General features: G+C 37.1%; 1 pseudogene; it reads right to left on the bottom strand.

Annotated features, from left to right (window-relative positions):
* Nucleotides 1-215: 215 nt before the first annotated feature.
* On the bottom strand, nucleotides 216-12,793 carry LOC107868512 (annotated as a pseudogene).
* Between the last annotated feature and the right edge of the window lie 2,152 nt (nucleotides 12,794-14,945).

Genomic DNA, 14,945 nt, shown 5'->3' with positions numbered 1-14,945 from the left:
AACCACTTGCCTAACAACCTCTAACAACTTGTTATTGCTAACTAACTAACAATCGAGAAGCTTCCAGAACCTTCCATATAATGGAACAGTTAGTGTAGTGTGGTTTTGTACAGTGTGTATCATATCTTGAGATCATACTTTGAGCTTGGATCAGTAATTAAAACAATCTTTTTCCAAAACTTCAGTAGCAGCTGAACCTTGACACTCTCCATCTATCACACATTTTCCAAATGTGATGGGGAAGCAAAAGTAACATGACAAGAAGTGCTACTTGAATTTGTATACAATTTACATTCATCAACTCGATGAGTACTACCAATTTGGCTATTCATATTGAGAACTGGAATACCATCTTGCCGAGCATTAGATGTGGTAGTGATGGGCGAAAAGGTTAGGTAATTCTCTATAGCTTCTTCTCTTTGACTTCTCCCTCCACTAGAAAAATAATCGGAAGGCTTCCAACTAGGCAAAATTTTCATTATTAGATAATCAATGAAGTCAGCAATAAAATCTACATCATGATCAGCTAGTTCCAAGTGTTCAACCATCTCAGCCGCAAATAAAAGTGCAGTGTCAGTATAAAGATAAAAATTGAAGTGTATATTCCTTACTCTGCCTGAAAAATTCGAAGGCTTTAAATAAACAAAGAGACAATTTTATTCCAAAATGCCAAAAGAATAAAAATAATAATGAATTAGAACACATCTACTTACCTGAATGGCTTTTAATTCGCAAGGTCAATGAAACTGAGTTCTCATCTTTCTTCTTACCCGTCAATTTAAATTCAATTCTGATGAAACCTCTGAAATTCCAATGTCGGAGCACAAGGACTTCCACAATGGGAGTCTGTATAAACTGATTAATTATACTCAGAATCTACATCCATTGAATGAGGTGCAGATTTCAATGAACTTAATGATCTTGGACTTTGGTAAGGTGAAAGCTAGAAACAGACTATGGGTTGGCTCATCTAAATTCTCAATCTGAAGAAATGGATCTTTGAGAAGGTCCTTGGCAGGCAACCTCAGCGAAGCAGGAACCAGGCATTTCTCGATGAATGCTTTGATTTAGGGATCATTAACTTTGCCGAGGGAAGCAGGTTTAACACCCTGAGAATAAATAAAGTTGCTTCGATTCACTAAAATATGTAATGCCTACACAACTTAAAGAAGCAACTTTATCAAACTTCCCGAGCTAACTTTCTTAAAAAATTGAGCAGGATTTTTGCATTCACTGTAAGGATCTTCAAAGGTTACTAGTCCAACATACACATGCCGAAGGAATATATGTCAACCAGTTCATTGTATTCTTCTTCGTAAAACTCTGGGGCCATAAATTTCGGGGTCCCTTCAGAGGAATAGATAAAGTTAGTGTTTTAGAAGAGGGGGCATTATTTCAATGTATGTCGATACAAGAAGTATCCGTAACAATACTCTTAAAAGTAGGCTGCTCCATAATGGTAGCCAATCCAAGGTCCCCAATCTTAATTTCTCCAGTATTTCCATCGACAAATATGTTGTCACACTTCAAGTCCCTATGACTGATAGGAGGATTGTAACTGTGAAGATAATCTAAACCTTGAAGTACCTGCTTTCCCAATTCTTTATTGCCTTCGTATCAATACTTCTATACTTCTTGCGGTATCTGATAAGCACAATTTACATATTTATTGTATGACAACACAATTTGTAAGAAAGGAAAATGAGGAACTTTGAGAAACTCACTCCCTCAGGTTCCCAGATGTGAAGAGTTCAGTGATCATGTTAAATGTTCTCTTCTTGTCATCAACCCATGAATCACAGAACTTCATTATATTGCCATGCTTCAATTTTCTAAGAAAATGCATCTCCACATATAACTTTCCCAACTTGTCAGGTGACTGCAAAACGTCCTCGACTTTCACTCGGCTCCATGTGCCTTCAATACCATCATGTAAGTCAAATGCCTTGTAGCTGAAACACATTTTAAAAAAAAAAAAAAAAAGACAAAATGCTTTATGCTCTGAATACAGAATTAGTGCTATAGAAAGGAACAATAAAAAATCAGCAATTAAGTTTAGGAACATACACAATCTTGAATGCACCCTTGCCCAAACTGTAGAGGAAATACAAGCAGGTGATAAATATAAATAATTGTCAGTGAAATAACACTCTGGAAATATAAGAGATGTCTCGCACCGCCATCGTCGCTTGCTCGTCTTTGGCTTCGGCTTCGGCTTTGGAAAATGATCGATAAGATCTATCTTTTGGACAAAGTTTATTTGACAAAAATTTAATCCGAAAATACCAAAGGGAAAAATGCAACTTTTCTGTGTTTTTTATCCTCCATTGATACGCATGCATGCAGTGGTTGATATTGTTTCGAAATGCAATGTAGAAACGAAGTGATGCTTCGGAAAGGATGCAACCCTTCAACGAAATGACACACTGTTTCGCGTGAAATGGTATGCCTGTTCGAAAAAGACACATTCTTAGACATGAATTTCCAGAAAGATAACACCTTTTTAAGTGAACCATTGCCACCTTTTCGAAGAGACATATGATAGGCTATATAAACCTGCTGCTTTCATCCACAGGTTTAGACACGAATTTTTTGAAATACAAACTCTCTTCTTGTCTTCAAAAATATTCTGTGTGATCAATCAAATCGTTCAGTGAGTTCGTTGAATATAATTATTTGAGGTATCACTATAGTTGGACTGAAAGTCATTTTATCCTGGGAGGAAGATTCCAAAACCTTGGGTACGGTGAGGAGAATTATTCCTTAAAGACACTCCATGAAGTCGGGGGACTTGTCTTTACATTTCCGTTTCATCTTAATTTCTGGAAAATAAAATACATTTCTTGGAAAGATCACTTTGATCTTGTGTTGATGGTGTTTTTGTAGTTTATAGTGTTCTTGTTTTAAACTTGAACTAGTGTTGAAGTTATTGTGTCAAATTATAGATTCTTATAACCGAATACATTGAAATAAATAACACAAAAAGATCTTTCAAAGAAGTGTGTTTTTTTTTTAGAAATTTAATTAGATGAAACAGAAATGGTCAAGTCCTCCAAATTCACGGAATGTCCTTAAAGAAATAATTCCCCTCAAGTACTCGAGGTTGTGAAATTTTAGTCCCAGGAGAAAATGGTCAAACAAACCAACTGTAGCGGTACCTCAAACAATTGGAATCTCTTCAAACTCACTCAACGATTTGATGATCACACGAAGTATATTTTTAGAAAACAAGAAGAGTTTTATTGACTATAATGTGCTATATATGCTAAAACGGGAAATGAGCTTAATTTTTCAACTAGACATAATTTATAAAAAAGAACAAGAAAACAAACATTTAAGCATACACTAACGTAAACAATTGGGCTATATTCTGATGACAATATAAATTCTTAATTTTGGAACGGTTGCATTCCAATAACACTGTAGAAATGAAGTAATGTCCAAAATTTTAAGGCATAAAGAAGAAGTTACTCCAAAAATAATCGAGAGTAAAGTTAATTACCCGAACATATCGACCCGTAGGGTCTTTCTCTAAATAATGATCTTGGTTAACGGGTCGATTATTAGCACATGGACCAAAAACTCCACCGCTTCCAAATCTAACTCCATTTCCAGAATGATAAGAAGTGTTAGCCCATATGTTATTGGGCCTTTAGTTTATGGACCTTTAGGTTATTGGCTATGTATATATATAGCCTACTTTTGTTTTAGTTAGTTTTCATGCCTTTCAGATTATATTGTAAACCTTAGCCTTTCTTTCTTTCAATAAAGTTCTATTAACATGGTATCAGAGACAGTTTGATCCATGTCCTTTGATTTGTTGGTTGAAGATTTTGTAGCAGGCACCTACTGCGCGGATCGAGGTGCTGCTGTATTCGTTTGCTGTCTGGTATTGTTCGTCTTTCGTTCTTTTGCTTGCTGCCATTGTTGTTCGTTTGGAATTGTTCAACCTAGGGTTTTGCATCTTTTTGTTTTTTTGAATTGTTTGTGTGTTGCTGTGTTTACAATGACTGGAAAGGATGATTCTCTCCAGTCCATTAGTACTCAATTAGATGGTAAGAACTATGCCTATTGGAGTTATGTCATGAAGAATTTTCTTCGTGGGAAGAATATGTGGGGTTATATCACTGGAGTAAAACTAAGACCTATCGATGATAAAACTGAAAATTTTGATTTGTTGGTGGACTTATGGGAAACTAATAACTCCAAGATTATCACTTGGATCAACAATTCTGTAACTCAATCAATTGGTATGCAATTGGCTAAGTATGACACAGCAAAGGAGGTCTGGGATCATTTGGAAAGACTGTACACTCAGTCTAATTTTGCTAAGCAGTACCAGTTGGAGTATGATATCCGTGCTCTTCAACAGCATGATCTCAGTATTCAAGATTTTTATGCTGCCATGTCGGATTTGTGGGATCAATTGGCACTTACTGAATCTGCAGAGTTAAAAGGTTTTGGGCCGTACATTGCTAGACGGGAAGAGCAACGCTTGGTTCAGTTTTTGATGGCACTACGTTCTGACTTTGAGGGCCTACGTGGAACAATCCTTCATCGATCTCCCCTCCCTACTGTTGATTCTGTGGTTCATGAACTGATTGCAGAGGAGACTCGTATCAAGTCTCAAGTGGATAAAGGGTCTAAAGTAACTACTACTCCTGTCGTGTTTGCTGATTCAACTGATCAGTCTAGGCCACCACGTACTCAGACTCGACAATCTCCTAACGTTGCATTTGATGAGTGTGCATTCTGCAAACAGAAAAATCATTGGAAGGCTCAGTGTCCGTTGTTACTTAACAAGGTCAAACAGCCTCAATCTGGGCAGCAACAGAAATATGGGCAGCAAAAGTCTCCGTCACGCTCCTCTGGTGCTCCTCCATGGTCATCTCGTCCTCCACAGTTCGCTGCTGCTGCACCATCTGTAGATGTTGAGTCTGTTAGCACTATGCCACCTTCTGCGTTGGATCCCCAGGTTTTCGAACAGTTCAGACAGTTCTTCATTTCTAATCCTACGGCCATGTCAGCATCTATGTCTCATTCGGGTTCAGTTTCTTCTAGTACCTCAGGTATTCCTTCCTCCTTGTGGATATTGGATTCTGGTGCGTCTCATCACATGTCCCCTCATTTGTCATCGTTTTGTTCTTTGTCACCCATTTCACCAATCTCTGTTATGTCCGCGAGTGCTGTACCTATGTCAGTCGAGGGTGTTGGTTCTGTTACTACCCCTCACATTGTCCTCTCTGATGTTTATTACATTCCCAAACTTGCTTTAAATCTTGTTTCGGTCAGTCAGTTGTGTAAGGCTGGTAATTGGGTGTTTTTTTCTGATTCTGTTTGTGTTATACAGGACCAACACACTCAGAGGGTGATTGGGACCGGCCATAGGTTGGGGGAACTCTATGTCTTGGAGAATCTCAAAGTGTCTGCAGTTGCTGCCTCTAGCATAGATTTATCTTCTTTTCATTTGAGTCCTTTGTCTTCTCAGTTTTATCTTTGGCATTCCAGATTAGGACATGTGTCAGTTTCACGTTTACGTTTTTTGGTCTCTAGTGGTGCTTTGGGTCATGTGAACACTAGTGATATTTCAGATTGTAGTGGTTGTAAACTGGCAAAATTTTCTGCCTTACCGTTTAATAAAAGTGTGTCTTATTCTGTTGCTCCTTTTGATATTATTCATTCTGATGTATGGGGACCAGCGCCAGTATCCACTAAGGGTGGATCGACCTATTATGTTTCGTTTATAGATGACTATACTCGTTATACCTGGGTGTATCTTATGAAACGCAGATCTGATTTCTTTGGCATTTACAACAACTTTAGAGCCCTTGTTAAAACACAATATTCGGCTGTGATAAAGTGTTTCAGGTGTGACTTAGGGGGTGAATATACCTCTAATGACTTCACTCAGTTACTTGCCTCTGATGGTACCATACACCAGTCATCGTGTACCGACACTCCTGAGCAGAACGGTCTAGCAGAAAGAAAACATCGTCATATTGTTGAGACAGCACGCTCTTTACTTTTGTCTGCAGAGGTTCCTAGTATTTTTTGGGGAGAAGCAGTCCTAACTGCTGTATATGTGATTAATCGTATTCCTACTGCATTGACTTCAGGGATGTCTCCGTTTGAGAAACTATATGGTCACCCGCCGAATTATTCTGCATTACGAGTTTTTGGATGTACTTGCTTTGTTCTTCGTCCTCATGTTGAACGAAATAAGTTAGGGTCAAAATCAGCTATATGTGTGTTTTTGGGGTATGGTATTGGACAAAAAGGATATCGTTGCTATGATCCTGTAAGTCAGAAATTATATGTTTCACGACATGTCACTTTTTTGGAACATATTCCTTTTTATTCCATTCCAGCTAAAACCCATGATGTGACAAAGTCAGATATTCGGCTTATTGATCCCTTTAGGATTGACATAGAGGTTCCAGTTCCGGATCCATCCATGCCTTCTGGTGTGCCACCTGATAGTGCTTCAGCCTCGCCTGTGCCTGAGTCTGCTCCTTCGACTGTTGAGACTGGAGACCCACCACCTCTGAGGAGGTCTACTCGACCTTGTAAGTCCACCAAACTGCCAGATTTTTCCTATTCTACATATTCAGCCTCATTTGCTTCCTTTATTGCAAACATACATCATTTGTCTGAACCTGAGTCGTATAGAGAGGCTGTGTCTGATCCTCTTTGGCAGAATGCTATGGCTGAGGAACTTGCTGCTCTTCATCATACACATACATGGGATTTGGTTACTCTCCCACCTGGTAAGCATGCGATTGGTTGTCGATGGGTGTATAAGATAAAAACAAAATCTGATGGGTCTGTTGAGCGATACAAGGCAAGACTTGTGGCAAAAGGGTACTCACAACAATATGGTATGGATTATGAGGAGACTTTTTCCCCCGTAGCAAAGATGACGACTGTTCGCACTATGATTGCTGTTGCATCCGTTCGACAGTGGAAGATATTTCAGATGGATGTCAAGAATGCTTTTCTGAATGGTGATCTCCACGAGGAAGTTTATATGACTCCTCCCCCAGGTATTGACCACCAGCCAGGTGAAGTTTGTCGGCTTCGAAAAGCTTTATACGGTCTCAAACAAGCCCCTCGTGCTTGGTTTGAGAAATTCTCCACTGTTATTACTTCCCTTGGATTTGTCCCGAGTAACCATGATTCAGCATTGTTTGTTAGATATACAAGTGCAGGGCGAATTCTATTGTCCTTATATGTAGATGATATGATTATTACTGGTGATGATCATAGTGGTATTGAGTTATTGAAGCATGATTTGGCTCATCGATTTGCAATGAAGGACTTGGGCTTGCTGCGTTATTTTCTGGGTATTGAGGTGGCTCAGTCTAAGAAAGGGTATCTTCTTTCTCAGACTAAGTATATATCTGACTTGTTTACACGGGCGCGTCTTTCTGACAACAGGACTGTAGATACTCCCCTTGAAACCAATGCACGTTACTCTCCTAGTGATGGTGTTCCATTATCAGATCCGAGTCTTTATCGGACTATTGTGGGTAGTTTGGTTTATCTTACGGTTACTCGTCCAGATATAGCACATGCAGTTCATGTTGTTAGCCAGTTTGTTACTGCTCCTACTTCTGTTCACTGGGGAGCTGTACTTCGTATTCTAAGGTATCTTCGTGGCACTCAGTTTCAGAATCTCTTGTTTCCCTCGACGTCATCTCTCGAGTTGCGAGCCTATAGTGATGCTGATTGGGATGGAGATCGCAATGATCGTAAATCCACCACTGGTTTTTGTGTGTTTCTTGGAGACTCTTTAATCTCGTGGAAGAGCAAGAAACAAGATGTTGTCTCTAGATCTTCCACGGAGGCTGAGTATCGTGCTATGGCTGTGACTACATGTGAGATTATTTGGTTACGTTGGCTTCTTGCAGATATGGGGGTTCACATTTCTATGCCTACTCCCCTGCATTGTGATAACAAAAGTGCGGTACAAATTGCAAAGAATTCTGTCTTCCATGAGCGTACGAAGCACATTGAGATTGATTGTCACTTCACCCGTCATCATTTACAGCTCGGGACCATATCGCTTCCTTTTGTTCCATCGTCTTTGCAGATTGCTGACCTTTTTACGAAGGCTCAGTCGGCGTCTCGATTTCGTTTTTTGTGTGACAAACTCTCAATGCTTATTGCTGTTGCATTGTGAGTTTGAGGGGGGATGTTAGCCCATATGTTATTGGGCCTTTAGTTTATGGACCTTTAGGTTATTGGCTATGTATATATATAGCCTACTTTTGTTTTAGTTAGTTTTCATGCCTTTCAGATTATATTGTAAACCTTAGCCTTTCTTTCTTTCAATAAAGTTCTATTAACAAGAAGATCCGGATCCATCCCCGAAACTAACTCATTACGATAATTAACCAAACAATAACAAAGAAAGAAGAATAAGGAAAAGTAAAAACAAGAAGAACAAATTAAGACAAGACAAATCAAGCAGAAATTGCAGGAAAACAGGATATTCAAAAAATGTTTCTGCTGCCTAGACAAAGATGATGACACAAGTTTGCATGTCGATAAATGCCACATAAAATGATAATGCCGATCGCGTGTGGAATTATCTTCGACGTGATCGGCATTCGAATTTGAGGCTAAACAGCTAATAATTATTAGGTTTTTAATGAAAAGGACTTTAATATAATAATGTGAATATAACATATATATTATAATAAGCATATATATGTAAACACCCACATATATATATCGTAAACAACCTCTCTACTTCTTCGGAGGTAGCGGTATGGACTGCATACATTTTACCCTGCCCAGACCCCACTTGGTGGGATTACACTGGGTTTGTTGTTGTTGTTGTTGGTGTGTGTGTGTGTGTATGTATATATATACACCACCAGAAGTTTCAATGAATATCACTTTTGCATTTGTCATGTAGTAACCTTTTTACTCGTTGCTAGAGGCTAAGAAAATAGCATCGACTAGAACCCTATTTGTAATACGATTATTTTTTTATATATATATTTAAAATATTTCCTTATTTTTAAAGTTAAATTTTTAGAAAATCTTTCATTACTTACTTAAAACTTTAAAAATTTTGATACTGCTTATATTTTCTTATTCTAACTCTTTGCTTATATTTTTCTTATTCTAACTCTTTCATATTTATTTGTAGATTTTTTCAAATCTTCCTAAATTCAACTTTAATTGATTTAGTAGCCGTTTGGCCATATAAATTTTTTCCTTTTTCCCGAAAAATTAGTTTACTTTAGTGAAAAAAGTGAAAGTGAAAACAACAATCTTAAATTAAACAGTATATTACATATCATTCTTAAACAAGAAACATAAAGCTAAATATATCATACAAAGCATAAAGACATCAATACGTAATTAATACAACCTACACAACTAATCCTCCTCTTTTGAAGACTCTCCACTAAACTGTTCACCCTCTTCAGAGGTTTTCTCATCTCCTACCCACTCAGCCTCTTCTTCTGTAATATTAACTTCTTCAAATATATTTTCCGGGTGATTCAAACTATCCACTAAGTCAACGTCCACAAGCTGGTGATCAATCTGTATTTCATTCTGATACACAGTCTCCGTCACATTCTCAACTTCCACCCGTCCAATAGGCTTTGTTTTGATTACAGCCCACCAATTAGACTTGTCATTGCGCAACGGATAAGAAGCATAATACACTTGTTTAGCATTTTCGCTAGAACAAATGGATCGTAAATAGGATACGGCCTACTGTGCTTTACTTCAATGTTGTTATACTCCTTATGTACTCTTGTGCCTCTTGCGCTTAGATCAAACCACTTGCATAGAAAAAGGACAATTTTTTTTTATTGGGAAACAAGCATACTCCAGTTCTAAGATCTCGTGTATGATGCCAAAGTAATCAACATCATCATCACCCTTAATCCAAACACCACTATTGTTTGTTTTCCTTGTTCTGGAGTGTTGTTCGGTGGAAAATTTAAACTCATTTACTGTGTATATATTAGTTTATAAATGTGTAAATGTTTAAAATTTATAGAAATATTAATACACTTATGAACCTCATTTTTAAACCATGTTGCAAAGGATGCATACACTTGATTTTCGTAGAATTGAGTCTTAAATGAACTAAAGATCCAACATGCGAAACACAATTAGTTTATTTAAAGGAATGAGTAAACAAATAAGATATGTTAAATTTTAATCTCCTTACTTCAGAAAGGGCTCAATTTTCGAGCAATTTAGCAAGACATACAAAGTTGTTGATTTGCGCTCCGTTGGAGTGAGCCGACGACTTATGGTCTTTCTAGCCTTACAACCAAATTAATTCAAAATTGATATCGGTTGCAAATGAGGCTCATTCACATCATCCTGATGACGATTCGGTCGGTTTCTTGAACAAGCAACTTGTTCACGAAAGTAGTATAAACAAAATTGAAATGTTTCTCTTGTAAGATATGCCTCAACTAAAGAGCCTTCTACCCTATGTTTGTTTTTGGCACCCCTTTTCAATTTTCTAATTGCCCTGCACAATGTTATGATTAGATGTTTACTATATTTAAAAAAGATATGTATGAATTTAAATAGGTTGCAATTGCTTACCTTTCAAATAGATACATCCACCTAGTTTGAACTGGATCACCTAGCCGAGCTTTGTACACAAGGTGAATGGGAAGATGTTCCATCACATCAAAGAATGCTGGCAAAAAAATCTTCTCTAGCTTATTGGTGATAACAACTATATTACTTTCCATTCGTGCCAAATTTTCTTCTTTTAATGTGGTGGCACATAAGTCTTTGAAGAACAAACTGATCTCTTCTATTGATTTCCATATGTTTTCAGGTAAGCCAATAAAAGTAATTGAAAGTAATTGTTCCATGAAAACATGACAGTCATGGCTTTTCATTCCATGCAAGATTCTTTGTGTCATATCAACCCTCTTTCCTAAATTTGAGGCATATCCATCGGGCATCTTCAAACTTTGGACCCACTCATATATTTAACGCTTTTGGTCCAACTTGAATGTAAAACTAGCCTTGGTCTTAAGAACATTGCCATTGGGCCCCTCCTATAAATGTAATTCTCTGTGTTTGCAATATTCTGGTAAGTCAAGTCAGGCCTTAGGATTATCCTTTGTTTTGCTTGTGACATCCATAACTATGTTGAATAAGTTGTTAAAATAGTTCTTCTCAGTATGCATGACATTAACATTATTTCTCAATAAATTATTTGGCCAATATTCTAACTCCCAAAATATACTCTGCTTAGTCCAGTTATGTGAAACGTCATATCTATCAAGCTTGTACAATGGTCCTTCGCTGGCTTTTGGCAAATCCTAAACGATCTCCAAGATGTCATGAACAGACAGCCTTGGCAGTGGACCATCATATTCCCTTCTATTCCTTCTGAATGCATTCTTGAGTCTCCTAAATTCATGATCAGATGCTAAGAAACAACGATGACAATCAAACCATGAATTTTTTCTGCCGTGTCTCAAAGTGAAAGATTTTGTTTTTTCCATGCAGTATGGACAAGCCAGTTTTCCAGCTGTCATCTACCCAGAAAACATTCCATAGGCAGGAAAATCATTAACAGTCCACATTATATATGCACACAGATTGAAATTCTATTTAAGTGAGATGTCTCAACTTTTAACCCCTTCATGCCACAAAATTTGAAGTTCATCGATCAAAGATTGCAAGTAGACATCTATTCTGCTTTTTGGATTACGTGGGCCAGGAACAACACAATTCAGAAATATACAGGGACTAGTCATCAGCATTTCAGGAGGAAGACTATAAGGGATGACAAATACAAGCCAACATGAATATGGCACAGCATCAACTAAAAAAGGAGAGAAGTCATCCGCACATAATCCCAAAAGAATATTTCATGGCTCAGCTACAAAATCTGGATAAGTTGAATCAAAATTCTTCCAAGCCTCTCCATTAAATGGATGACACATAACACCAGTAGGCCTTCTATTTTCACTGTGCCATCTCATATGAGCAGCTGAGCTGTTTGAAGCATACAACCTCTTCAACCTTGGTATTAGAGGTAAATAATGCATTGCCTTAATAGCAATTGAATTTCCACTAGAACTACGCTTATATCGAGGGTGTTGACAAAACTTACAGGACTCTAGGTTAGCAACTTCCTTAAAGTATAACATGTAGCCATTTTCACAACAATCAATTCTAATCGATGAGAGACCTAACTTTGACACCAATCTTTTCGCCTTATAGAAAGAATCAGGAACCTCTAAGCCGAGTCAACTAACTCTTTAATAAGGTCTATCATTGATTCCATTCCTCTTTCAACAATATTTCAGTTAGATTTAATACTTCATAATCTAACAGCAACAGATAAACGAGAGTGCGAACACCTGTCAAACAAAGAATGACTAGCAGCATGCATTTGTTCATAGAATTTGCTTGCTTCGCTATTAGGAACATGTTCGACATTTTTCCTGAAGTCATCCCCGTGTTGCATCCCAAAAGCATCGTGCACCATTTCTGTCATTCTAGTATCTTGATATTCATTATGCCCTACATACCTACTACTTTCTCCAACAACAAAGTTATTTTGCACAACATTACCATGAACACCGCGTAATCTTAAAAAGTCCTCCTGAAACCCCCTTCTATTAAGATATTCCTTTACATATTCTTCATTTATAAGATTTATACCATCACATTTGACACAAGGACAACGAATAGGCCAAAAACGTGTCCAAACATCAAGTGTCTTAGCATGTTCAACAAAACTTTTCACACCTTCAACAAATTCCGCCCTAATACCCATTCTATTATCGTTGTTCCATTGGTATATCTAGCTATAATCAGGTTCAATCTATGCAATCAATCAGATTCAACTAATTAGATCAAGTCACAAAATTTCAATTATTACCAAACATAGCCACATTCAAAACAAAAAAATCTCCTTTAAAGTCCCTCAACTTAACCATTTTCAACCAACTAAGTCAACAACCAAATCGTATTCAAAACAAAAAAAATCACCCTGAAAGTCCCTACACTTAACCATTTTCAAGTAACTAAGTCACCAATCAAACCACATCCAAAAAAAAAAAATCACCTCTAAAGTCCCTATACTTAACCATTTTCAAGTAATTAAGTCACCAAACAAGTCACATTCTAAACAAAAAAAAATCAACTTTAAAGTTCCTACACTTAACCATTTTCAAGTAACTAAGTCACATTCTAAACAAAAAAAATCACCTTTAAAGTCCCTACACTTAATCATTTTCAAGTAACTAAGTCACCAATTGAGTCACATTCTAAACAAAAAAATCACCTTTAAAGTCCCTACACTTAAAAATTTTCAAGTAACTAAGTCACCAATCAAACCACATCCAAAACAAAAAAATCAACTCTAAAGTCCCTACACTTAACCATTTTCAAGTAACTAAGTCACCAAACAAGTCACATTCTAAACAAAAAAATCACCTCTAAAGTCCGTACACTTAACTATTTTCAAGTAACTAAGTCACCAAACAAGTCACATTGTAAACAAAAATATCACCTCTAAAGTCCCTACACTTAACCATTTTCAAGTAACTAAGTCACCAACCAAACCAAATTCTAAAAAAAAAAAATGACCTTTAAAGTCCCTATACTTAACCATTTTCAAGTAACTAAGTCACCAATCAAACCACATCCAAAACAAAAAAATCATCTCTAAAGTCCCTACAATTAACCATTTTAAGGTAACTAAGTGTAATACCCCGTACTTCTACCTAGCTTGAAATCGTCCCAAGAATGTTAGAAACTTACTTTGAAAGATGAATCCACTTTTATATATGTGAAATTTTTAATATTTTCACTTTTTTGTCATGTGGGAAACTGAATAAGCTTACCATCGATACCTATTTCGTCCAAATCTGACATCGAATGAGAGAGTTATGGCCGAAATACAGAAGGCAGTAAAACCGCCCAGGTGCGACAGTGCAGGCCGACGTACCGTTGGACTAGCGACGGATCATCGACCATGACCGTTGCATTGAGACAGTGAGTCCACTCTCTGGTTGAGTGCGATGGATAGTTCTGATGGACCGTCAACCATACAACGGACCATCGCACTCCACCGTCGCCACAAGGCAACGAGTTCCAGTTCTAGTTCTGTGCGACAGAACGTCGCACCCCATCGTCATATGTCCCGATCAGAAATTTTAAGTCATTTTAACAGGGGTTTTTTGGTCTTTTACCACCCGCTTATATATACCCATTTATATCCGACCTCAGTGTTCATTATTCTTTCACAACAACAAATTAGGGTTTTCTCTCTAAGATTAATCCCCAAGAATAAAATCCAAATCTTCTCCAAGAACTCAGAGATTCAGATCCTTCAAGTTCAAGAACTTCAAGAAAACTCAACCCAGGTATGCATAGTGTTCATCCATGAATTCCTTTCATCGGTGGAACCCAAGAATCACGTTTTAAAAATCATGTGTTGTAAATATTTTGTTGTTGTATGGTTTCAAGTTGGGATTTTTATGTGTTATTATGAAGCTATGACATCATATGAGTTGAAAACATGTAAAATTTGTTGTTTATGATGTGTTAATTTGATCCTTAGGCCTATGCCCTAAATGGTGCATGTAAGGTGTTTGGTTAAATGTTTAAGAGAAACAAGAAACATGTATTATGAATTATTATGGCCTAAAAGATAAATTTGTGCTATTAACCTTATGCTTGAATGGTTTCCATGCTATTGTTGAACAATGAATGTGTTGTTGGAATGCCATGATGTTAGGGTATGAAATTATGATCTTGATTATATGAATTCCTACCATGTACAAGATTATGCTAACCATGTACTTCATGAAATCGCCAACTTATTTTATTATAAATGGTTAATATTGATCATGTATTAAATAATGTAAAGAAGTGTCAAGTCTCCTTCTATCGAGTCCCAGAAAATATAGTTGTGTGCCTAG

This window comes from Capsicum annuum, chromosome 4, assembly GCF_002878395.1.
Source record: "Capsicum annuum cultivar UCD-10X-F1 chromosome 4, UCD10Xv1.1, whole genome shotgun sequence".
Taxonomy (NCBI): domain Eukaryota; kingdom Viridiplantae; phylum Streptophyta; class Magnoliopsida; order Solanales; family Solanaceae; genus Capsicum; species Capsicum annuum.
This window is presented reverse-complemented; position numbering and strand designations above follow the sequence as displayed.